At 29.5% G+C, this 27,269-nt stretch overlaps 2 pseudogenes across 1 annotated transcript; both read left to right on the top strand.

The window, feature by feature from the left end:
- Positions 1 to 9,884: 9,884 nt before the first annotated feature.
- Positions 9,885 to 12,882, top strand: LOC111288015 (disease resistance protein RPM1-like; annotated as a pseudogene).
- Positions 12,883 to 23,826: 10,944 nt separating this feature from the next.
- On the top strand, positions 23,827 to 26,209 carry LOC111288628 (peptide-N4-(N-acetyl-beta-glucosaminyl)asparagine amidase A pseudogene; annotated as a pseudogene). Its single transcript, XR_016341464.1, has one exon. The product of XR_016341464.1 is annotated as a peptide-N4-(N-acetyl-beta-glucosaminyl)asparagine amidase A pseudogene (transcript).
- Positions 26,210 to 27,269: the final 1,060 nt, after the last annotated feature.

Raw genomic sequence — 27,269 nt, 5'->3', positions numbered from 1 at the left:
GAGTCTTAATTGGGTGTCTACGTCTTTGCGCAATTTCTCTTTCACAAAAATGTGCAAAGAGGGGTAATTGTAGACACCCAATTTGGTCCAAGCCCAGATCAATTGGGCCTGGTCCAAATGGGTAAGCCCAATTTTACTTTTATTTTGTATTTTATATTTTTTATTATTTTTATTTTTATTTTATATTTTATGTATATATTTTCCTTTGTATCTTATGTATTTATTATTTATTTATTATTACTATTTATTAATATATGTATATCTTTATTTTTTTTTCTTTTTCTTTCTTTTCTATTAATATTTATATATATATATATATTTTATTTATCTAGTTATATATTTATTTATTCATTTATATATTATAATTTATCTATTATTATGATTTTTTTTATCTTGTAATATTTTTTATTTATCTTTTTTTTTTCTAATTATCTATTAATTTTTTTATTTTTATTTATTTATCTGATTTATTTTTCCTTTTTTTTTGGGGAGGCTAAGATTGAACTTGTTGAAGAATCCTACCGTGAATGGGTATTCAATCAAAATCCAGATTGGATTCAAAGATTGAATCCCCATCCAAAAAGGAATAGAGATTGATCAGAAACTCTTCTGATCAATCCCTATAAATAGGTACTGAAATAGAAACAAAAGAGGAGGGAGAGAAAAAGAGTACTGGGAGAGAAAGGGTAGACATAGAGAAGATTTAAAGACTAAAAAGGTTCTAGTGCGTTTAGAACAGCTCCAGGAATCGGTAGAAATTTTTGGAGAATTTTTGTGAAAATTTTTTTTTGGAAATTTTTGAAAAATTTTTAGATTCCAGTTGAATTTTTCTACGAAGGTTGAATTTTTCGGAGACTATTCCAGCCAAGTTTGAAGTTTTCAACCAACTTTCCAGTTTTCGACGATCATTTTCAGAAACCGATTAGTTTTTCGACGAACTTTCGATGAAAAACTCAAATTTCGATGATAATTTTCAAAATTCGATAAATATTCAATCGGAGTTTTTTGAGAATTTTAGAGAGAAGAGAGAGAAAAAAAAAGAAGAGAGAGAGAGGGAAGGCTCGGTCTATTGAAAAAACGAAGGAATCAGCCTTATATACCCTCCCAAAACGATGTCGTTTCTGCGTTAAGTAACCCAGAGGATCCGCACATTTTGCCAAGATCCGACCCGACCTGAGCGTCGACCTGCTTTCGACCCGCACGTGACCCACCTCTCCGAGCCGAGTCGACACCTCGAGCCGCGTCTCCGAGCCGTTTTTCTTCCTTGAGCCGAGCCAAGCCTAAACCGAGCCGTTCTCAGGTTTTTTTTTCGTTTTATTTTATTTTATTTTATTTTATTTTATTTATTATTATTATATTAGGATTATTTAATTTTTTTATTTTTTTTATTTATTTTCATTTATTTTATTTTTTCTATTTTTTATTTTTTTTATTTTTTTAAATAAAATTCAAAAAAAATATTTTTGAGGAAAAGTTGAAGGTATCAATTTTTTTTAAGAATAAATTTTCAAAAAAAGGTTTTTTTGAGGAAAAGTTGAAAGTATCAATTTTCTTCGAAATTAAAAATTTCAAAAAAATATATTTTTAGGGAAAAGTTGAAAGTATCAATTTTTCTTAAAAATAAATTTTCAAAAAAAAAAGGGTTTTTTTTTAGGAAAAGTTCAAAGTATCAATTTTCCTCAAAATTAAAGTTTTCAAAAAATATTTTGAGAAAAAGCTGAAAGTATCAATTTTTTCTTGTACAAAAGCAATCATTTTTTTCTTTTTTTTATTTCTTTTGAATTTTCTTTAATGTTAAATAATCGACGATGGAGCCTCTATAAGTGAAACAGTAGTTTTCTTGCATACTTTTGAGGTGAGAGAATTTTTTTAATTTTCTGCTAAAAGTATTAGAGTGAATTGAAAATAATTTTCAATAATTAATTACTTGATAAAATTTTACGGCTTATTGGATAACACAAAATTAAGTTGGTACCATCTTTTGATGGGCGTTGTGAGGGTGCTATAACTTTCCTCACGCGTAACCGAACTCCCGAACCCTGTTCTGGTTAGTAGACCCGAACCTATTCTTTTAGGGATCTTTAAACTTAGGTGTTCCCTGAAATGACAGATTCCTTAAGTGGTCAATCGCACCTAAATAAAAAAAATTTGTGGCGACTCCTTAAGTCAATGTCTAGTGATAGATCCCCGGATCTAGACGTTATGACAGTCTGTTTAAAGCTGACAGAACAGATGAGTTAGAGTAAACGCCAGAACCTAATAGTATATCTTTCCGTATGCCACTGATCCCAAGCAGAAGCAAAGTTTTTGCTCCCAAAAGAGACCCCCTTGTAGGGTTTTATTTTAAGGTTTCAAAAATTTAAAAACCTATCTAAAAATTTTCAACATTTATACAAACTTTCAAAATAAGCTTATTTTTTATAATTTTTCTAAAATGAATTTTATATATTTTATTTATTTTCCTTTTATTAAAATTTTATTATTAGTATTTATTAATCCTTTATTATTATTTATTTTTATGATTTAATTTTATGTTTCTAATATTTTAAAACTTTTTATCAAAATCAAATTTCTTCTATTAAGTTTTAATTCCTCAACAGCTTGACAGAATTAACCTTTTAATATTCAATTTTGAATCCTTCCAACACCCAGGTAAAAATTTTAAAAATTTTATTGCTTTTGTTTAAGCATTATGATTATTAATTGTTTTATTTTGCATAAAGCTGAAATACATAGAAAATAAATTACATCAAACATAAATTAAAGCTTGAAAAATTAAATCGCATAAAATTAACATGAGCATCAAAATCCAACCAACAACGAAATTAAAAATGCATGGAATTTTAAATTGTAATTAACTTAATCAACCCTAAACATATGTACATGGACACAAGCGATACGAAATATGCATGAAACCTGAAGCCTCATATTCTAAAATTTTTGTTTATTATACCTAAAATAAAAATAAAATAAAATAAAATTGCCAATAAAACCAGGACTTTTTTTTTTTTGCTTCTTTTTATCTATCCATCCTACCCATTCCACGTTTTTTATTCTATTTTGGATTAAACAACACGAGCACAACGGTAACATGAGAATGCAGCAACCCTCAAACCAGGTAATGACTAAATGCCAAAAGGAAAAGGCAAAGACTACCCCAAAGTGTCATAAGCAAACCCATATTTTCTTCATCTATCCTATCTTTGTTGTTTCCCACCACCTATAACCGAATGGCCACCCTTGAAATATAGCTTTATAGCTATGAAAGGTTTTTTTTTTTTTTTTATGAACTTCTTCCTTGGACATTCACTTCCTATGCTTCCATGAAGTCTTTATTTTTAAAAAACAAGGAACTAAAACACCATGAATATCAAGATTTCCCTAACATAGCCAACATGCAAATGAAAGCAATCATCATATAAAACTTATTCAAGAGAAATGAACCAAAACCTTATAAATAAGCACACATAGAAACAGTAAGAGGAAAAGAAAGAAAACAACGAATTTCAAGTCTTGCGTAGACAACAAAAGACAAAACTAATTTTTTATTAAAGTGATAAATTCAAACATGAAAAAAAGCACAAAATGAAATGGCATGCTACCTTCGCTGCTTCCTTTTTCCGTTCTTCTCTTTTTCTGCTTCCTTTCTTTCTTTCTTTTTTTTTACTGCACCTTTTCTACTGTTTTTTCACTGCTGAATGTGCTTCAAGAACACCAGTTTAGCCACCGTTTGCTTCACGCTTCTTCCTTCTTTTCTTCTTCATGTTTTTTTCTGGTAGCTTGTTTTGCCGCTTGCTGCCACTGGTGTTCTCTTCTCTTTTTTTGGTTTCCTTGTCTGCTTTTTTTCTGCTTCACCTTTCGGTCCTTTGTCGCCTGCTTCTTTCGCTACTGTTGTAGTTTTCCTCAACCATAGCTTCCCGTGTCTTTTAGTTTTTCATTTTTTGGTTTCTAGTCTACCGCTGCTTTTCTTTTTTTTTTTTTTTTTTTTTGCTTTCTCCTTCACGTTCTTCCTCTTCTGCTTTTCTGTTCGCCTCTTTTTCTGCTGCCCCTCTCCCCTCGCTATTGCTGCATTTTTTTGTATTATACTGCTTCTTTTTTCTTTTCTTTCTACTGTTTCACACTACTGCTCTCTTCTATTTTTCTGGTTTGTTTTCTGCTGTTCCTCACGCTTTTTGCTGCAGGTTTTTTTTGCTTTCTGCTGCTTGTTTGCGTTTTTAGTCCCTCTTTTTTTGGCTGCTACTTCCTTCTTCTTTCTCACTACTCTTCTTTCGCAGTTAGAGAAACCATCCATCCCTCGTTGCACCATACCTCCATGCAGTTTTCAGTCCCTTTGCATCAGCGGTTTTGTTAATCTTTCACGTCCTCATGCATGCCTTGTCCTTCATTTGTTCACATGATGCCAAATTATAAGCCAACTGGCCTTGCTTGATAGCCCATTCGGGCTTTTGTGTTTTGCTTTTTATTTTGGGCTTTATTTTTTTATTTGGGCTTTTTTTATGTTGTAAACTTGGGTCATCTTTATCTTCAAGCTCATTTTTCATTTTTTATGTTTTTTTTTTTTGGCCAGGCTCTTTCTCTTTTTACATTTATTTATTATTTATTATTTTTTAATTATTCATTATTTTTTATTACTTATATTATTATTATATTTATTTTATATTTTTATATTTGATATTTGGTTTTTATATCTTTTTATTTAGTCTTTTGTTTAATGGCTAATATTAAGCCATTAATAGGCTTTAAAAATGGGCTTTTAATTGAACATTTATTGCGTTATTTTAGGTGTCTTCATTTGGGCCAAAATGATGGGCATCCTTGAGTAGCACACATTGGTCCTCATCATTGAGTATTTTAAAATTAGATCGTGTAATGGGTCCAAAATATTATAATCAAAACCCAATTGCAAATTGAGAATAAATTAAAGTAATAAATTATTCTGAACAAAATTAAGTGTCTAATCATATTCTATCATTTTATTAAGATAACATGTAAAACATAATAAAATGCATAAAATAAATGACACGACCAAAATACGAATACAATGTAGAACATTTTTTAAGAAAATCAAAATAAAAGAAATCAATGTTAAATATTAATTAAGACTATTAAATCAAAACTTAGGGTAAAATATAATCAATATTGGCCTGATTGTCAAAATTTTTCTCCAAAAGGAGTCGTCAACCTGTCATAACAGTTTTAGAGATCATTAGATAAATTTAAAAAAAATCAAAACAAGGAGTTACCACTAATATTTTTTGGTTAAGTGTGATTAGTCATCTAAAAAGTTTATCTTTTCAATAAAATCTTAAAAGTTAATTAAAACTTATTAGAAAGATAGTTTTGTTTTATAAAAAACAAAATTGAGTTTAAAAGTACAATTAAAAGTAAGAAAAGATTTGCACTCACACAACACCATTTTTAAAATTAATACCAACTAGTCACATGTTATCATATTTTATGGATGAAAGTGCTCTTAAGTTAGATATTTAAAATGATTCCCCTTATTTTATTTATTTATTTATTTATCTTTCACAAAATCTTTTTGAAACATATTATTTAGGAATAAAATAAAAATCTTTAATTTCAAAAAATATGTCTAAATTCCTCAATATTTAGGCAAAATTCCAAAGAATATTTCTTCACTTAAAATTCTCATATCCCTAAATTTTGACACAATATTCCTTTATAAAGAACAATTATTAAGAAACACAATATCTAAATAGGGTCCTAAGAATTATTTTTACTTAAAAATATTAACTTTTATTTGTGATTAAAAATTTTTCCAAAATCCCCATTTATTACTTTATATATTTTTTATAATAATAAAATGCAAGTGATGTAGCATGAGGCAAATAAATGATACAAATCATAGTTGTTAGTTTTGTTTCGGTACCGATCGTACCGGTCGATATGCTCCAGTTACACCAAAATACGTTACATCTAAGAATGATTTTTTACATCAGATTTAGTATCGAGTAATACTGATTGTTTTCGTTAGTTTCAGCGTGCTTCATTAAATTTTGTTGGAATAGAATGTTTCACCTGGTATGTGAATGTAAAATATATTTTATAATTTTTAACTGTATCTTTTGTTATTTAACTATTTTTAACCTAACAAAAATAAAATTAATTGACAAAATAATTGTTAAAAGTTGAGTTTTTTTTTATTTTTACTTTTTTTATGCTTTATTTTTTCTAACCAAAGTTTATAATTTTATATTTTATTTTTTTCAAACCAAAGTTTATAAAAATTTCAGTTTTTTTCAAGAAAACAAGTATACTCTTTTTATAAAGTTTAGCAATCATATAGTTTTGATTTTTTTTTATTTTTATCTTAATATTTATATAAAAAATACTTAATTAAATATCATAGATCAGATTAAGTGTTTAAAAATATCATCAAAAATTTATGATATTATTTTTATGTTTTTAAACTTATTTATTTGATTTGAATATATTGCATATTTATTTTGTGGCTTATTAATAATATTATAATATACAAGTTCATGCATGTTTATAAATATATTTGTACTAAACCGAAAAATCTAAAATAATATACCAAAACAACTGATAGTGGTATATACCATATTTTTAAAATAAACTAAAAGATGATCCTATACTATATTAACAATCTTAATACAAATACAAATTTAAATATGCAAATGACCAATTTAATTCCATCTTATAAATTCTTGATCTTATATTTTTTTATTTTTTTATTACTATTTTAAAAAGCATTTGATGATAAAAGAAATTTTATTTATTTATTTTTTGTGTTAGAAGAATTTCTTTAATTCTCTTTATATCTAGATGAAATTTCTGAAAATTAATCCTTCATTTAAGAAATTCTCATAATTAATTTTGGCAAAAAATAAAGATGATATTCTTTAGTAATAATATTATTTGAATTTCTCTTAAACAGAGTTTCCAAAATCATTTCTTTAATTTTTAATCTATTTTTTCTAATTTTTTTAAATTGTTTTTTTACAATTTTGCATTAATGAATAAAATGCATAAATGACAATATGAACATGCACGTAATTTTATTTCTTCCCCGAGTAGATTTTATTTGGGATGATAATGGCATTTTGGTATTAGAGATATTTTGTTTATTTTATTTTATTTATTTTTTAACTCTCCAATATTTATGTGGAATTAAAAATATTGATTTTTCACTTGAGAGATTCACGTAAAAAATAAGATAATATTCTTTTGTAAAAATAATTGTTTGAATCCTCTCCAATATCTAGATAAGATCTCTAAATATTATATTTACCTATAAATATTATCTTATATTCCCTTTGTAAAAATTTTTTTTAAATCATCTTTAAGTTACAAAATTATTACTGTTCATTTTTTATTCAAATTTCATTTTATTTTCTCAATCATCCACAAGCAAATTAATTTTTAAGAATATATCTATATGCACTTATTTATTATTACAATTATTATTTTTCACTATTCTTAAAACATTACCAAACATAAAAATATTAAGGATATAATAAAACAAATAAACAAAAAGAGAAGGAAATCAACCCAAATGAAGCTTTTGGGCCTTAAATCCAAAGAAGTGCACCCAAAAAAATCAAGTAATCCAAAGCTTCAAGGGTTTTGCATTGGATAGGTCTAAGCTACAACAGCCCACCACTTCTTCACCGGGCCCCAATTGCCCAATCTGCAATGACAAGTCATGGGTTGAATGCCAGCTCACTATTGCTGTAGGGGCTCTGCATTTCGGGAAAAGAGAAAGTGAGGGTGCCTGTGATAGAAGGAAAGTGATGTTTGATCCAATTATGTTGAAGGTTAAAGAGGCAAAATAAGAAAGGGAAAATGTAGAGCTGGAATTATGGAGGCAATACGGGGAAAGGAATGAGGTAAAGGCCGCCATGGCAACTAACCTTCTTTTTTTCTTTTTTTCTTTTTGTAAATTTTCTTTTTCTTTGTTTTTTAATTTTTGTAATTTTTCAATTAATCAATTGAAGCCTTAAAATTAAAATTTGAACTCTAATTTTCCTCTAAATTGATATAAGATTAACCCAAAATTGACTTAAATTAGGCTTTGACCCAAGCAAAATGATCAAAAACGATTAATTGGAAATAAAACCAAATTAGCTCAATCCAATTAAAATGTTTGAGCTGTCCTAAATTAACACGTTCAAAGCAAGTATAAAATGAATTAAAATCAAATTACTCTGAATAAAATTAAGTGTCTACAATATCGATATATGATTTTTTATCATTTTTTTCAATTTTTTTTTTAAAATCTAACTTTATTTCTATTATTTCATTTCATTTAATATATATATATGTGTGTATTATATTAATAAGATTATTATTTAATTTTTAAATTAATAAATTCACTTTTATTTTTTAAAATTTTTTATTTTTTATTAAATTAATTTAATTAAAAAAAGATCAATTAAAATGTCCACATTAAAACTCCATTTAACCTTTTTCCTTTCATTTTTTTTATTTTTTTAATAAAATTAATTTTACAACCAATAATGTCCTTTAATAAAGATGTTTAAATAATTTGTATTCTACAAATTTAACACATTTCGATAAGGGACCAATTTTTTTTTAGGTCGAGATAAATTGAAATAGGTTTTTTTTTCTAAAGAAATAAGAGATTAAGTTGAAAGCATATTTAAAGTATTCTGTTTCGATCAATTTTGAAGTACATATAAAAATATTTTTTATTATTAATTTTATTTTATATTTTATATTCATAAATTGATTATTTAATATATTAATTTAAAAAATTAATATTTTAAACATAATTATTACGTCCGTATCACATTTTTTGTGAGCTCTTAGAGGGGTTTTTTTTAATTTTTTTCTTTTCTTTTTTATTATCTTTTTTTTTAAATTAAATAACTTTTGTGAAAATAAGTCCAATCCAAATAATTACATCTTATTTTCGTTGGTTTTTTATTTTTATCTTTTTTATTTTTAAATTAAATAAATTTTACAATAAAAATTATTTAAGTAAATATAACAAAACAAAAAAATTTTTACCTGCAACAATACACGGATATTTTGTTAGTGATTTTCTTGTTTCGAAATAACAATGATTAACAAATTAAATATAACAGGAAAATGAAAATTGTTATAGCAACGAGGTAGACTCGTGCACTATCGGGAGGAAAAAGAAAACGTTAAGATTCCCCTTCACCTAATTCGCGACATACCCGCATGCTACGCCCAATAAATTATGAATAAAATAGTAAATATATATTTTGAAAGGAGTTACTTGGTGAATATTAAAAGAAAATATTTTTTTTTTCATTTTCTTTTAAAATGAAAGGAGTTGCTTGGTGGATATTAAAAGAAAATGAAAAAAAATATTCAATATTTTATTTTTCTGAACTGGATGTTAATTGGTTCGTTCCTTATGGTCTGTCAAGCTTGACTACTTTTTGATAGTAACAAATTTAAATTTTTGATCTTGTGCTGTTGTTGGTAAGAGCATTTAACTCTTATTTCAATGATAAAATTTAATTGATAATTTTAAATAAATTTAATAATTTATGTATTTATATTTATTTTATTTTATATTAAATAGGTATAAAATATAAAAATTATCATATTATAATCGTGTTTAACATATTAAATACGAAATATATTTTTAATTTTTATTAAGTTTATATATATTTTTAAAATTTTAAATTATGTTATTTTAATATTTGTTTCATATCATTTTGATAAAATATCATTATATTATTTTTCCAATTAATTAATCTAATTTTAAATATAAAAATAATAACATACCAACTTCGAAACTTACAATAATTTTTGTAGCTATTTGGTTCTTTCACATGGGAAAGCATTTGCTGTAAGAGAAGTGACGATAATAAGACAATGTTGGCTTCCCACTCTGGGTATTATTTTTTAGACAACTTGCTATGAGCATGTTTCCTCTCATCTTAACTTCCCTATTTCCAATCTTCAAGATTTCAACACTCCGAAAACTTTGTCAAATATAGGATACTGCAATTGGAAATGCCCGAGATAGCCGTTAACTTGGTCCTTGAGAGGTTGATTGCTTTGCTCAATGAAGAGGTGGAACTGGTAAGAGATGTCCATAGAGAAGTTGAAGACATAAAGCTTGAGCTAGAGTTCATTTCCTCTTTCCTGAGAGATGCAGATTCAAGGGCGGACCAAGAAGAAAGCAATAATGGTCTAAAGACATGGGTGAAACATATAAGGGAAGCAGCTTATAACATTGAGGATGCCATCGATGAGTACATGCTTCATGTCGCAGAACAGCGTAATCAACATGGTTTCATGGCTTTTCTAACAAAAATAGCTTGTCTGATAAAGAATGTGAGGAAACAGCGTGAGATGGTATCAAAGATACAAGAATGCAAACGATCAGTTCAGGTAATCGGGGAAAAAGGGAAAAGATATGGATTCAGTATCTCCGATCAAGGGGGATCAAGCCGCGGTTCAAATGATAATAAACGGCACGACCCACGAGCTGGCCTTCACTTTGTTAAGAACAACGCACTTGTGGGCATTGAACCTCCTAAAAAGGAGTTGTTAGGAAGGTTGATCCATGGAGCAGCAATGCTTACAGCGATTTCACTTGTGGGGATGGGAGGGACTGGCAAGACCACTCTTGCTAAGAAAGTTTATGATGACCAAACTGTTAAGGGGCATTTCGATTGCCAGGCTTGGATCACAGTGTCACAATCATATAACATGGTTGAGCGGCTTGGGACAATGATCAGACGTTTTTATGAAGCAAAGAAAGAGATCCCTCCCCATGGAATTGATGCAATGGACAAGGAGGAACTGATCAGCAAATCAAGAGAATATTTACAAGACAAGAGGTATGTTGTAGTATTTGATGATGTTTGGAATGAAGACTTTTGGCAAGATATGGAATATGCTTTGCCAGAAAATAACAATGGCGTTAGAGTTATAATCACAACAAGAAGTACGAGTGTTGCTAAATTTTGCCAGAAATCTTCCCTTATTCACGTTCACAATTTGGAACCTTTGTCTCTAGAAATGGCTCAAGAACTTTTATGCAGAACAGCCTTCCAATTTGATCAACAGAAGCTATGTCCCCCTGAGTTAAAGGATTTATCTTTCGACATTGTCAGGAAATGTGAGGGATTACCACTTGGAATTGTTGCTATAGGTGGGCTTCCATCAACCAAAGGCTAGGATGTCTTGCAGTGGGAAAGATTCCGCAATAGCCTTAGCGAACAATTGGAGAGCAATCCCCATCTTACACATGTCAAGAAAATTCTTTGCTTTAGTTATCTTGATCTGTCTCATTACCTTAAATCTCCTTTCTTGTATTTTGGGTTGTTTCCACAAAATTTTTCCATTAGGAGCAAGAGACTGATTCGATTGTGGATTGCAGAGGGTCTTGTAAAAGGAAGGCAAAAAATTACATTGGAAGAAATTGCAGAAGAATACTTAACTATGCTCATTCATAGAAGCTTAGTTCAAGTTGAATGGAGGGACTCCACTGGTAGAGTTAGACACTGTCGAGTTCATGATTTGATACATGAAGTTGCTCTTTCCCAATTAGAAGAACTAAATTGAGTCAATCCTAACAAGCACATTTGACATGTACCAATGGTACAGCTCAACATCTTTCGATCTACAATGGAGCATGTGACTTACCAAGGAGCAAGTATGGTAACTTCCGTACTCATTCGATTTTTTTTTCAATTTAGAAGAGTTACCTAAACCTATATTCTCAATATTGTCGAATTTCAAACTTTTGAGAGAAATAGATTTTGAAAGAGCTCCATTGGAGTACGTCCCCAAGGAGTTGGGGAATTTGTTTCATTTGAGATATTTAAGCTTGAAAGAAACAAAAGTAAAGATGCTTCCAAAGTCCATTGGCAAATTGCATTTCCTCCGAACTTTGGATTTGAAACGTTCTTTCGTTCAAGAGTTACCAATTGAGATAAGCAGTCTTGGTAATTTGCAATATCTTGTAGCTTACAGTGTTGATTTTGATCATCATTATACTATCAACACTCACCAGGGATTGAAGATCAATGGCAGTGTTCGAAGTTTGGAATCATTAGAAACCCTTTATCATGTAGACTTGCAAGCACAAAATAGAGGGGATTTTTTTAGTGAATTGGGAAAGTTAAGGCGATTGAGAAAACTGGGGATCAGGAAACTAAAGTCAGACGATCGTATGGCTTTGTGTGATGCTATAGAGAAGATGCACCATCTTCAAACACTACATATTGCGTCAGTGAAAGAGGATGATTCTCTTCAACGACAATCAATGTCCTCTCCTCCACTTTTCCTTCAAAGTGTTCACCTGCAAGGACGATTAATGAAGTTGCCTGATTGGATTTCTAAACTAAAGCACCTTGTCAAAATTTGTTTACACTGGTCTAGACTATCACATGATTCGATTAAAATCCTTGGAGGTTTGCCAAATCTGCTGGAGTTGTGGCTTCATGAAAGCTACAATGGAGCTGAATTGCACTTTGAGGATGGACAGTTCGAAAAACTGAAACACCTTGTACTTCGTTCTTTGACTGGATTAAATAGACTGGTGATAGATAATGGTTCTTTGCCTTGTTTGGAGATTCTTGTAATAGGACCTAGTCCTCGATTACAGGAGGTTCCAAGCAACATTTGTAATTTGAAATGCCTTGAAACTATAGAATTTATAGATATGCCAAAGGAATTCAGTCGAAAGATACTGCCAAATGAAGGCCCAGATTGTTGGAAAATCAAGCAAGTTCCAAATGTTTATTTCCGTTATACAACTCGAGGACTAGATGGTGACACCTACAAGCCTGGTGATTTTCGTTTGTATAAATATTTGTGTTAAAGCAGAGCTCCGTCAACCTCAAAGGTACATTCTTTAAAGTTCTATTTAGTTATGATCATTGCTTTTTTTCTTTGTCCTTGATTTGCAGCATTCAGATTCACTCATCAATTGATTTGCAGCATTCAGATTCTCTCATCAATTACTGGATGGCTCAATCTATCAATCACCTCAAAGAACTAAGGGTCGCGGTAACGGTCGGAGTGGATCAGATCAATGTCATCTCGTTTACCCATTATCAAGGAATTAAGGCTCCAATCGATTGCGTGTGTCTTCTACATTCTATGCTGCTTTGCACATTTCTTTTTTTTTTTTTTTCTCTCTCCTTTGATTAGTAGTGCTTCTGTCACCAGACTGAATTAAAAACTTCTTCTGTAGCTATTTTATGATAATTTTGTGCATGACACAGTTGTAAAGGCTAAATGCTCATTTAACGATGTAACATTTAAGCATTTTCTCAATTAACAATGTCAACCTTAATTTGAATTAATGTAAAATTAAATAATTTTTATTGGATTAAATAAAGATTTAATTACAATAGTGTAAATCACTCGCGTTAAAATAATGTGGGTAAGAAAATAGGAGTAAATTTTATTTTTCTTCAATTTTTTTCACCAATGAAATAAATTTTAAAATTGGTAATTAAAATAGTAAAACAAGGATCTTATAAATGAATTCATAAGTAGGTTTTAAATATTTTTAATCATAATTTTTAAACTCTTAAAAAATTAAATTGAAAAAAGATAAAAAAAAACTCCAAAAATAATACTCCAAAATCCCGACTCTATATCAAAATTGAGAACTCAAAACTCCGTTTTTATGGCAATATACCATACCTCAAAATAGATTTTTTCTAAACTTGAAACGAAAGTTCAATTTTAACAAATCATGAAACCTAGTTTTTATCACACCATGAAAACTCAGTTTTATCGAATCACAACCCACGAGAAAGCACCAACATAAATTACTCAAGCCAACTTTTTCTTAACAGTCAAAACCCCAAAGAAACTTGCTTTAAATTATGTAATGCCATTTCATTAGAAGAATATAAAGATATGATATGATATATATGTAGAAATTTAAACTCATATTTGTGAAACACCTTTTTTAAAATAAAATCGTAAGACGTTTGGATCAAAGCGGATAACATCTCTTAAGTTAAGTGCACATATTTACAAATGGTATCAAAGCAGTGACCAACCATATAGGAACTAAGTGCTACACTATGGGTGCTACCTCTAAAATCTTATGAAAACTAAGTGTTATATGGTGAAAACCACCGCTAGAATCACAATGTCTAGTAGAATCTTGGTTTTATGGTTCTATGATTCTGTATTTACTTTGCTCTGGGCTTGACAGGGACGTCAAGTTTTAACGGAGCAAGTTTATGATAACTTAATCTCACAGTGAATATTTTGAAGATTTGCTATGGCATATAAATAAAGACTTAAGCCCAAATATGTGAGGTACCTTTGGTGAGACAAAACCATGAAACATTCAAATCAAAGCGAACAATATCTCGTAGGTTAGGTATGGGTCTCCACAAATAGTATCAAAATTATCACTAGTGAAAGGGGAACAAAATGCTACACCATAAGAGTCATCTTTAGAATCTCGAGAGAATTAAGTGCTACATGGTTAGAGCCATCTCTAGAATCTCAACATTTGGTGTAATCATGATTCTTTAGTTTTGTGTGTACAGTTCTATGCTTCTAAGGATGTCAAGCTCTAACAAAAGAGTTTGTGACACTTCAATCTCACATCGAAATATTATGAGGATTTGTTATGATATATAAGTTGATATTTAAACCCAAACTTGTGAGACCCGCACTCAACCTATAAAGTATTATCCGCTTTGTCTCTAAAGTCTCACAGTTTTATCTCACAAAAGGCGTCTCGTAAGTTTAGGTTTAAATCTCTACATATATATTATAATTGATCCTTAAATTATCTCGATATGAGATTGGAGCGTCACAAACTTTTTCGCTTAAAGCTTGACATCCCCATCAAACCTAACACAAAACACATACACACATCCACTGAAACACACCAAACATTAGGCAAGCCTAACACAAAGTACACATAAACCACAAAATCATACCAGACGTTGAGATTCTAAATATGGCTCCCACCATGTAACACTTAGCTTTCGTAGTATTTTAGAGGTGGCTCCCACCATATAACATTTAGCTTCTATCTTACTGGTGATCACTGTGATACTATTTATGGAGATCAGTACCCAACCTGTGAGGTATTGTCTATTTTAACCCAAAGGTTTCACAATTTTATCCCACAAAAGGTATCTCACAAGTTTGGATTTAGATCTCTACATATATATTATAACAGATTATCTAAATCTCTTTATATGGGATTAGGTGTCACAAACTCTCTCCGTTAAAGCTTGACTTTCCCATTAAGTCCAACACAAAGTACACACAGATCATAAATCACAGTAAATGTTAGGATTTTAAAGGTGGCCCTCATCATATAGCACTTAGCTTTCGCAGAATTCTAAAAGAAGCTTCATGTGTAGCACTTAGCTCCCGTTTGACTCAAAATCGCTTTGACATCATTTATGAAAACTCACATCCAACATGTGAGGTATTATTCATTTTAACTCGGAGGTCTAACAGTTTATCCCATAAAAGGTGCTTCATAAGTTTTGAATTAAGTCTCAACTTATATATCATTGTAGATTCTCAAAATATCTCGATATGAGATTGAAATATTACAAACTCCCCTATTAAAAGTTGATGTCCCCATCAAGCTTAACATAAAGCACACAAATCTATTAAACCACATTGAACGTTGAGCAAGCCTAATATAAAGTACACATAAATCATAAGATTACATCAAACTTTAAGATTCTAAAGATGGCTCTCACCATGTAATACTTAGCTCATGTTCGACTAACAACCGTTCTGATAATATTTGTAGAGATTGTACCTAACCTAGAAAGTATTGTTTCTTTTTACTTGAAGGTCTCACGATTTTATCCCACAAAAGGTACTTCGTATGTTTGAGTTTAAATCTTACATATATATCATAATAAAATCTTAGATTATTTTAATGTGAGATTGAGACGTCACAAACTCTCATCGTTCAAGCTTGACGTCCTTGTCAAGCCCAACTAAAACATACACACAGATCCTCCAAAACATACCAAACGTTAAGCAAGCCTAACACAAAGTACATACAAATCATATGATCATACCAGATGTTTAGATTCTAAAGGTGACTCCCACTGTATAGCATTTAGCTTCTACAAGATTCTAGAAGTGGCTCTTATAGTGTAGCATTTAGCTATTGTCTAACTGGTGACCTCTCTGATATTATTTATTAAGACCTATACCTAACCTATAAGATATTATCCATTTTGACCTGAAGGTCTCACAATTTTATCTCACAAAAGACGCCTTACAAGTTTGGGTTTAGATATTTACATATATATCATAGCAGAACCTCATATTATTTTGATATGGGATAAGGGCATAACATCTTTTGCGAGATAAAACTATAAGACTTTTGATCAAAGTGGACAATACCTCATAGGTTAGGTGTAGATCTCCAAAATATATATATGATTTCTTTGTTATGAATTTGGATATGATTTTGTTATTTCTTTGATCTCTGAATATGATTTTATAATAATATATTGATATATCCACTACTTTTTTGAGTATGAATTTTTACTTTAAAATGATATACAAAATTTGTTATATACAAATTATGTTTGAAAAAGTATATGAATATTGATTTTGTCTAAATTGGGTAATTTGAAAATATATTTGTCTTCTAGTATGGCTATGTTTTGACACTGCTAATGCGATTTAATTGTTGGCAATATTGACATGTACTTTATGGTACCAATACTGGTTTCAAATTTTATCACCGATTGAGAATAGTGGATTTTGTTCACCATACCTTCAATGATATATTTATATCCTATTACACTAAGGAGTTATTGTGATTTTGTTCTATTCCATTACACTAATGGGTTATGATTGTTTAGTGCAACCACCAGGTTGCTTTTGATATACTTTTATCCCATTGCATTAATGGGATAACCATGACTATGGTTTTGATTCTGACATATGTCATAGGGGTTAAATGTGGTCATAATATGTTACAAAAGACTAATAAAATTATAATTTGTGATATTTTATCCTGCTTAGATACGAGTTTTCATAAAAGGTTCCTTATAAGTTAAGGCTTAAGTCTTTATTTATGTACCATAGTATATCCTCAAAACATTCTGATGTAGGATTAGGGTGTCACAAACTTTTCCTTTAAAGCTTGACATCCTTGTCAAACCCAATATAAAGCACATACAAAATCACAAAATCGTACTCACAAAACTCCTGAACCAAAATCACACCAGACATTGAAATTCTATAAGTGGCTTCCATCATGTAGCACTTAGCTTTTGCAAGATTTTAAAAATGGCTCCCATGATGTTGCACTTAATTTTCATCTAACTGGTAACCTTTATGATACCATTTGTGGAAACCTATATCACACTTATGAAGTATTATCCGTTTTAACTTGAAAATCTCAATGATAAAAATAATATGGATCAATGGATGAAATTCATTTTGAAATTGCTAGTACTAAGAAGCTTATGAGTTGTGATCAAATGATGAAAATAATGTAGATCAGTTGACATAATTTATTCTTAAATGGCTAGTGCTGAAAAGCTAAAAAAAAAAAAATGTGAGATGGTAGAGTCTTGAGAACCATATTACCACAATTAATTATGATTTCATGACATTAATGTTAGTAACATTTGCATTACATGTATATAATTTGTCTTGGCTATGCACTTGCATCAGGCAATGAACATTTGAATCATGATTTAGGATATGGCATCTATAGTATTGTGAGACTGTTGCATTTGCATCATTATCATGATATTTTTTACAAAGTTTTGACTTTAATGAAAGATTGAGAATTTTTATAACAAGAAATTTTAAATTTTTAGAGGAAAGCATAGCATGCATTGCATTTCTGAATGTTTAGTGCATCACATGCATTACATGTAAGAATGTTTAATGTATAAAGCAGGAATATTTCAAGATTCCTCATGGAGAAGATAAATATGAAAACTTTCTAATAAAAGAATTTCAATTTCTCATTTAAAAAAAAAAGACTTATCAGGTAAGATTTTAATCCTTGGAAAAGGATATTTCTCAATATTATGAATAATTTATAAGACCTCTAGGTATAATCTCTTAAAATTTTTTCAGACACAATCTACGACTCCTCTGAATATGATTGTAGAGGATTTATTTTTCAAAAGTTATTGAGTCTCTGCTTAGAAGAGCCTTATTTAGTTTTCAAAGTCGTTGAGCCTTTACTTAAAGGAGCCTTGTTTATTTTTCAAAATCGTTGAGTCTCTGTTTAGAAAAACCTTATTTACTTTTCAAAATCGTTGAGCCTCTGCTTAAAGGAGCTTTATTTATTTTTCAAAAGTTGTTGAGCCTCTGTTTAAAAAAACATTGTTTATTTTTTAAAGTCGTTGAGCCTCTGCTTAAATGAGCCTTATTTAGTTTTCAAAGTCGTTGAGCCTCTATTTAGAATAACCTTATTTACTTTTCAAAGTCATTGAGCCTCTACTTAAGAGAAGCTTTATTTATTTTTCAAAGTCGTTGAGTCTCTGCTTAGAAGAGCCTTATATACTTTTCTAAAGTCATTGAGCCTTTGCTTAGAGTAGCCTTATTTATTTTTTTAAAGTTGTTGAGCCTCCATTTAAAAGAGCTTTATTTATTTTTCAAAAGTCGTAGAGCCTTTGTTTAGAGGAGTTTTTATGTTATTCTAGAAGCTTAAGTATGCTTAAAAAAATATGTCCAAATGATCCTTGATTGGATTGTCTACATCTTTATACAATTCTTATTTCATAGAAATGCATAAAAAGAGCAGCTGTAGACACCCCAATCTATCTAGGGATCTACTTGATTTTTTTGATTTTGTTAATAAAAATAAAAAAATAAGTGGTTGGGTTTGTGTGAATTTGTTTATCTGAAAGTTAGAATTTAAAAGGGGATCGAAACTCTATTGACATAGGGTTCTTTTGATTTGAACCCTATAAATATAGACCCTAATTAAGCCTAAAAGGATACACAGAAAAGAGATCAAAAAAACAAAAATAGATAGAAACTAGAAAAATACACATGGAGATAGGCAAAAAAATATATAGTAAAAAACAGAAAGATCAGCAAAAAATCAAAAAAATTTTAAAGATTTTTGAAAAATTCCCAAATTTTAACAAAATTTTTCAGATTTCGATGAATTTTTCAATGATGATTGAATTTTTTTAGTGACTTTTCTAGAATGTGGTTTAAGATTCCAACAAAAGTTGAATTTTGCAATGAATTTTTAGTGAACAAACCTAGATTTTGGTGAGTTTTTCAAAATCTAGCGAAGATTCAACCAATGTTTTTTGAGTTTTAGAGAGAGAAAGGAAAATCAAAAAAAGAAAGAGAAGGAAAGAAGAAGATGTGAAGGAAAAATAGAATTTTGCTATTTATACCCATCAAAATGACGTTGGCGTTAAACAACCTTCCATGATCCACATGTTTCTATTCAGGTCAACCTGACCTGAGCATTGACCTGCGTTTAATCTGTGTTCAGGCTTTGTCTCAAGCCGAGCCAAGTCAAGCAGTCATCCCAAGCCGTTTCAACTTTTCTTTTTGAAGCAAGCCCCGTTGTAACTGCCAAGCCAAGCCATTTTTGTTTTTGGTATTTTATTTATTTATTTGTTTGTTTGTTTGTTTTTTAAAAAGTATTTTTGAATGATTAAATTCAAAACAATAACAAAAATAAAATAAAATAAAATAATTTTTTTAGAATAAATAATAATTATCCAATAATGAAATTTTTAAAAATTTATAATGGTAAACTTTTATAAAATTCCTAGGTGAAATTTTTTTTCTAAATTTGTCTCAAATGATGGAATAATTTAGATAAAATTTCAATAATAATAATTAATATTTATTTTCAATTCAAAAAAAAAAGAAGAAAAGGAAAAAATAATAATAAGAAAATTTTAAAAATTTTTGGTTGAAAATATTTAACAATTATCCAGGGATGAGAATCTTAAAAATTTCAAATGATAAATTTTTAAGAAATCTCTAGGTGAGAAATTTCTTTAAATTTGTCCCAAATGGTGACAAAATTTAAATAAAACTTCAAAAAATAATTGTCATATTATTTTCTTTTCCTAAGAAAGAAAAAATTTTCTAAATAGATCTAAATGGTGAAAAATTTAGAAATCAAAAAGAAATTTTTTAAATTGACCCAAATGGTTAAAAATTTAGAAATAAATAAAAATAAAAATAAATTTTGATGATGAAATTTTTAATAATTGCAAATTGTTAATTATCTAAGAAATTTTTAAGTAATAAGATATTTCTAGTTTTGGCCTAAATGGTGGACGAATTATATATATTTTCAATACAAAAACCATAATAAAAAATGATTAAACATCTTAAAATTTTCAAATAGTAAATTTTTAAGAAATCTCTAGGTGAGAAATTTCTTTAAATTTGTCCCAAATGGTGAAAGAATTTAAATAAAACTTCAAAAAATAATTGTCATATTATTTTCTTTTCAAAAGAAAGAAAAAATTTTCTAAATAGACCTAAATGGTGAAAAATTTTAGAAATCAAAAAGAAAATTTTTAAATTGACCCAAATGGTTAAAAATTTAGAAATAAATAAAAATAAAAATAAATTTTGATGATGAAATTTTTAATAATTCAAATGGTTGATTATCTAAGAAATTTCTAAGTAATAAGATATTTCTAGTTTTAGCCTAAATGGTGGACGAATTATATATATTTTCAATACAAAAACCATAATAAAAAATGATTAAACATTTTTTCGATGACAGAGTCTCTTAAAAAAAAAAACAAATGAAATTATTGAATACTCTTAAGGTGAAAGCATAATTTTTAAAGAATTTTACCAGATTGATTGAAAAATCTTAAAACTTATTTCTAATATTCAATATTAAATTTAAAACTATTAGAATCAAGACTTTATGATAATTTAAAATAAAATGGTACCATCCTTTGGATGGACATGTGAGGGTGCTATAACCTTCCTTATATGTAATAGAATTTTTTAATCTTATTCTGATTAGTAGATCAAAACCTATTCTTTTAGGGACCCTTAGTCAAACTTAAGAGCTCCTTAAAATGATAGATTCATTAGGTGGCCAATCATACCTAGTTAAAAAAGATTAATGGTGACTCTTTAAGTTAAGTTTAGCTATAGATTTTTGGATTTATATGTTATAACAAAGTGCTACGGTACCGTGGGAGTCACCTCTAGAATCTTAACATCTTGTGTGATCCTAGTCTGTAGATATATGTGCGTTTTTTTTTTTTCTATCAATCTTTAATGGAGAAAAATTGTAACGTTCTCAATCCTATATTAAAAGAATATGAGAATATGATACGATATATATATGTAAAGATCTAAACCCATACTTTTGAGGTGCTTTTTATATGATAAAATCCTAAAATCTTCAAGTCAAAGCAAACAATTTCTTACAGGATAGGTACAAGTCTCCACAAATGATAATAAAGAAATTACCAGTCAAACCAGAACTAAGTGTTATGGCATAAAGACACTCTAAAATCTTGCAAAAATTAAGTGCTACATGGTAGAAGTCACATCTAAAATCTTAACATTTGGTTTAAAATGGGAGTTTGTGATACTCCAATCCCACATCAAAATGTTTCGAGGATTTATTATAATATATAAATAAAGGCTTAAGTCTAAACTTGTAATGCGACTTTTGTTGGATAAAACAATGAGACGTTTAGGTCAAAATGAACATTACCTTGTAAGTTGGGTGTAAATTTTTATAAATTCAAAGATAAAAAAAAAGGTTTTGTGTAAAGCTCGGACAAATTATTTAAGTAATGTAGTTTATTTTTTTTTTAGTGGCGAAGGATAGAAAGGTAAGAAGTCTTTTCTCTACAAAAAAAGAATTAATCCTTCGAGATATCTTGACCTCTCTAACAATTTGTTATTGGATAACATTCAGATTATTGGATGAAGTACTGGCAATTGATTGTTATCAATTTGGAGAATAATAATTTGTCAAGGATAATCCCTAATACAATGGGCTCACTCATTGGACTTGAATCATTGCGTTTACATAACACTAATTTGTATGGTGAACTACCTCAATCCCTAGAAAATTGTATAGAATTGAAACTTTTTGATTTGGGGAAAAATAAATTAACTGGAATAATTCCACCATAGTTAGAGGAAAGACTCAAGAGTTTGATTGTTCTTCGTCTACGATCAAATGGGTTTCATGGCAACATAACTTCAACTCTATGTCGCCAGTAGTTTCTTCAAATATTGGATTTTTCTCTGAACAAGAAGAAAAACGGCACCACCAGAGGTGACAGTGCCAATTGCAGCAGGAAAAGTTTGAAACATTTTAAAAATGTAAAAAAAAATGGTAAGGTGAAGGAGAAAAACATAGTGAAAACAGGACCGTTTGGAGCAAGAGAGGTGGGATTTTTTAGGGGTTGAAATATTGCATCTTATTTGTAGATCTAGGCATTTCCAAGTGTTTGTTGGAAAATTCACACAGAAACCATGAATGAAAGGACCAAGATGGACTAGTAGATAAATTTTGGGCTCATTCCAACAACGAAGGTCGGAGGTTCATGGCAAAAGACAGTGGCAAAAATGGTGGCCAGTCACCAATTTCTGGGTTTATAAGGTGTTATTGGTTTTGGCGAGAGAAAAAGAGAGTTTATGTTTTGGTGAAAGAAAATGAAAAGTGAAAAATGAAAGATTTGAGAAATTTTATATTTTATAGTAAGAATTTAAATTAATAAAAAAAAGTAATATTAGACTTTCAAGTCATATCTAAAGTATTTTTAATTAATAAAAAATAAAAAATTTAACAATAAAATAAATTGAACGGTGCATGCAAATCATGCCATTAAGCAAATCTTGATTTGAACAAATTGAAAAATATTTAGTTTTACGTTAATCTAAATTAAAGTTGATATTTTTAATTAAAAAAATATCCAAATATTATAGCTTTAATTGAACATTTAAACTAATTATAAATTATAAAAGTCATACGAAAAGATATACAAATAGCACATATTAAAGTTTTGATAAAAAATATATAAATTTAAAAAAATTAAAAAATATATTTTATGTTTAAGTACGTGGACACGAATTATGATTTACATTTTAAATTTTAAAACTTTAAAATTATTGTTTTATGAGATATCATTAAATGATTTACTTACTACATATAATATCTTATAAACTCACAATAAATCAAATATAAAAACAACTATAAAAGAGCAAGCTTTATTGTATTAAAATGTGTTTTGGAAGTGAAAATAATATTTAATATAATTTAATTAGTAAGTTGGTATTTTATTTATAAGGGTAATTTCCATTTAAAAAACCTTAAAAAATATCTAAGTGTACCAAACTTATTTTGATACATATTGGGTTAATTTAAAAAATTATCATTATATTTTTAATAAAATGTTTAGTTCTTAATTTTAATGAGCATTTTTCCGTACATATCAAAGGCTAATAAAATTATCTTCCCAACACTTTATACCTAATAATTACATTTTACTTAAGGATGACACTAGTGAGGATACTTCTTGTTTTTGAATATCTATACTCAAATTTGATTATGTTTCACGATATCTGAACGATATAATTATTTGTATACTTTTAATTTTTACTCTATGAATTTTACTAATATAATATAGGAATATTCGTGAAATATTTGTTTATTAAATCAAATTTTGACTTGCAACTCAAATTAACAATCAATTTTAATGCATATTGTTAATAAAATTAAATTAATAAATTAAAATTAACTCAAAAATAAATAATAATTATAAATTATAAATTAAACATTTAATAAATTATTTCAATTAAATATTAAATTAATAATAAATAATTTATAAATAAAAATATTATTTACAACTGAGCTTGGATAATGAAAGCCTTAAAATCACTATATGAATCATAATCGGTAATAAATTGACAATTAAAATCCTGCTAAAACCTGATTATAAAATGTCCTAGCACTCATCTTGATTCTATTTCTATTGGAACGAACGGCAAGCATTAAACTCCTGTCATCATTGTACTTTCTTTTCAAGTCAGATCCATTTTCCTGGTTCAATTCGAAGCCTTTCCCTTGTTTTCTCCCCGATAATTTCCACTTCTAACTTTTTCTGCCTCCAAAACTCTTCAATCATGGTCATTGGCATTGCTTTCAACTCCAAAACCAAATTTATTTAATACCCTTCAAAGCAACAACTTCCCCTACCAACAGCCATTCATGTCTTCCTCTTGGTTCCCTTTTCTCTTCTTTCTTCCCTTTCTATTTCTCGACCCTCTCTTCAGTCAAGCTAATCTCCAACGATCCAAAACCCTCCTCAAATCATCCCTTATCTACCAACCATCTACCAATGAAACCATCCCACCAACTCTCTTTTTTGAAGTCACCAAACCCATCTATGTCCCAAACGCCAAGCCGTGTTCCCTCTTGGTTCTGCAACATGACTTTGGCTACACTTATGGGAAACCTCCTGTTTTTGCAAACTATAGCTTTCCATCTGATTGCCCATATCAGGAATTTTCCAAGATTGTCCTGGAGTGGAATGCTACATGTAAAGGAAGGCAATTTGACAGGATTTTTGGAGTTTGGCTATCTGGGGTGGAGCTTCTTAGGAGCTGCACAGCTGAGCCTAGAGCTACTGGGATTGTTTGGAGTGTCCAAAAGGATGTAACAAGGTATTCCTCATTGCTTTTGATGAACAAGACTCAAACTTTTGCTGTTTATTTGGGAAATATTGTTGACAAAACTTATACCGGTGTTTATCATGTCAATGTAACTCTTTATTTTTACCCTGCTGTGGAAAAACTTAACATTTTTATGGGAAAGGAGGGAAGTTTAGGGTCTGGGGTTAGTTCTAAAGCTGATTTGATCATACCCTTTTCGCGGGATTTGCCATTGAATGATGGGTTGTGGTATGAGATTGAGAATGCTACTGATGTTAAAGTGAAGGAATTTGAAATTCCTCAGAATGTTTATCGGGCTGTGTTGGAGGTATATGTGTCTTTTCATGAGAATGATGAATTTTGGTATGCAAATCCTCCGAACGAGTATATTGCTGCTAATAATCTTACAGATTTAGCAGGGAATGGACCATTTAGGGAAGTTTTGGTCAGCTTGGATGGTAAACTGGTCGGTGCTGTTTGGCCTTTTACTGTGGTTTACACTGGAGGAATTAATCCTCTCTTGTGGAGACCCATTAGCGGTATTGGTTCATTTGATCTCCCTACTTATGATATTGAAATTACCCCATTTTTGGGTAATATATTGGATGGGAAACCCCACAAACTAAGTTTTAGTGTCACAAATGCCTTAAATGTATGGTATATTGATGCCAATTTGCATCTATGGTTAGATAGTAAGAGCACAAAGACTGAAGGGAAGCTTTTGCAGCATGACGTTGGTCCTCTTGGTGTTTCCTCTGTGTTAGATTTTAAGGGTTTAAATGGAACATTTGTTACAAATACAACCAGGTTCATATCCTCCAATGGATGGGTCAAATCCACTTATGGGACAGTCATAACCAAATCTATTCAAAATTTAAGTTATAGTAACTCCATGGTGATGGCCAAGGATGGAAATCTGCAGATTGTGAATCAGACGATCCATTTTGATGACAGCATTTATGCGATTATGCCATCTTCTAATGTCAAATCAAAGAAATCAAACAAAACGTTTCTTTTGTACTTATACTCTGACTATGTCGAACAAGGGAACAGAACTGCATTGTCTGTAGCTAATGTCACATTGGGATTTGATGAGAAGAAGTTTAAAGATGCTGATGCTAGGTCGGCTAGCAGTTCACTTAGGAATTTGCAGAAAGGAAAGGGTGTTATGATTACAAAAGATGACCTGGCTGTCAGCGGGGTGGCAAGGACCCAACAAACATATAATTATGATGGCAGTAAATTTTGCTACTCTAGGAACATAAGCAGCTCAAACTACACCATTCTTTATGATGAAGTGAGAAACACATGCAATAAAAGAGCAAAATCTCATTTTGGATATGGTCTTAGCAGATGGTGGCCGTTTCCAGCTCGAAGAGCTTTTCTAGCATCTCATGTAATTGATCCAAATGGAAATTAGTAATTTGACTAATTCAATTCTTGAGTTGCTTTATGTAGAGTTTTCCAATTAGATCTTTCTCAAGATTCCTTCATATGGATACACCAAATAAGTTGTAAGTGTTTCCATTTTTTATAATTATTATGAAGACAGATGAATTTGTAAATAGTCTTATTTTCTTTTTTCTTTTCACTTTTTTGCAATTGAATGATCTTAGGTGTTTCTTTTAACTGGACTTTAGTTTGGTTCTTCATCCTAAAACTAAACTTTTATAATATATCACTTGACTTACACGATAGATTAGTTTATAACAGACTTTGTTCAGTTTTATAAAGTAAAATTTTGCAACTCAGAGACTTTGTTGGGTTTTATAAAGTAAGTATATTCTGTCTGATTCAAGATCTAAATATATTTTTAGAGACTTCTACTGTATTATACTTCCACCCTTTGACTTCATAACATGTTCATAACATGTTTAAAACTCTGTCTGAATTAAGGGCTTCAGGAATAATCTAGTTGAAGGGAAATTTTGATTATTCATCTTTGCCAATCCAGAAATCTAGCTTGTACTTTATTAAGAGTATGTGGCACTGCTTGTGCAAGTGCCAGAAATAATATAAAATGATGGAAAGGTCCTTTCTCTAGCACAGCCTAAATATTAGTGCCATATTATGTTTTGTCATTGCTATTCTTTGTCAGAGATAATATCTTTCATTTACATTTTAAAATTTTATGTTGTTTGTGTCTCCCTTGGTCATGTATATTCTTGGGACTTCAATCTGAAGTTCATTATTTAAGTATACAATTAGGTCAATGTATGGTCTTTGTAATGGTTGTTGCATGTATGTCGTTAGATGTCCTGCTAAAAGACCATTGTCCTAAGATATTTTTCCAGTAATTCATAATGTACCAGAGAATAGGACAGAAAAGGAAGTAGCATAGTAGGCAGTAGACACTGCTTTGGTGCTTGTTTGACTAATATTTACTGATTAACAGTCTCAGTGATTCCCATTTCTTCCTCATACTTGTTTATGCACCAATATGCATAGTTGTAAGACTAGAATCTCTGTTAATTATTCACGATCTTTTGTTGCATTCAGTAGTGTTCGACATTATGGTACTTGTGCTTTATGCAAGAACAATGGCTGCCTTATATGATTTTCTAGGTACTTAGCATTAACTGCTAAGAGTCATTGTTTGAAAATTCAAGTTATCAAAAATTATTGAAAATTTTCAGTTTCTTTAATATTAT

The sequence above is a fragment of the Durio zibethinus genome, chromosome 4 (genome assembly GCF_047325235.1).
Source record: "Durio zibethinus cultivar Kanyao isolate XHJ-2024 chromosome 4, ASM4732523v1, whole genome shotgun sequence".
NCBI classification, from domain to species: Eukaryota; Viridiplantae; Streptophyta; class Magnoliopsida; order Malvales; family Malvaceae; genus Durio; species Durio zibethinus.
The sequence above is the reverse complement of the archived record's forward strand: the minus strand, read 5'-3'. Positions and strand labels throughout refer to the sequence as shown.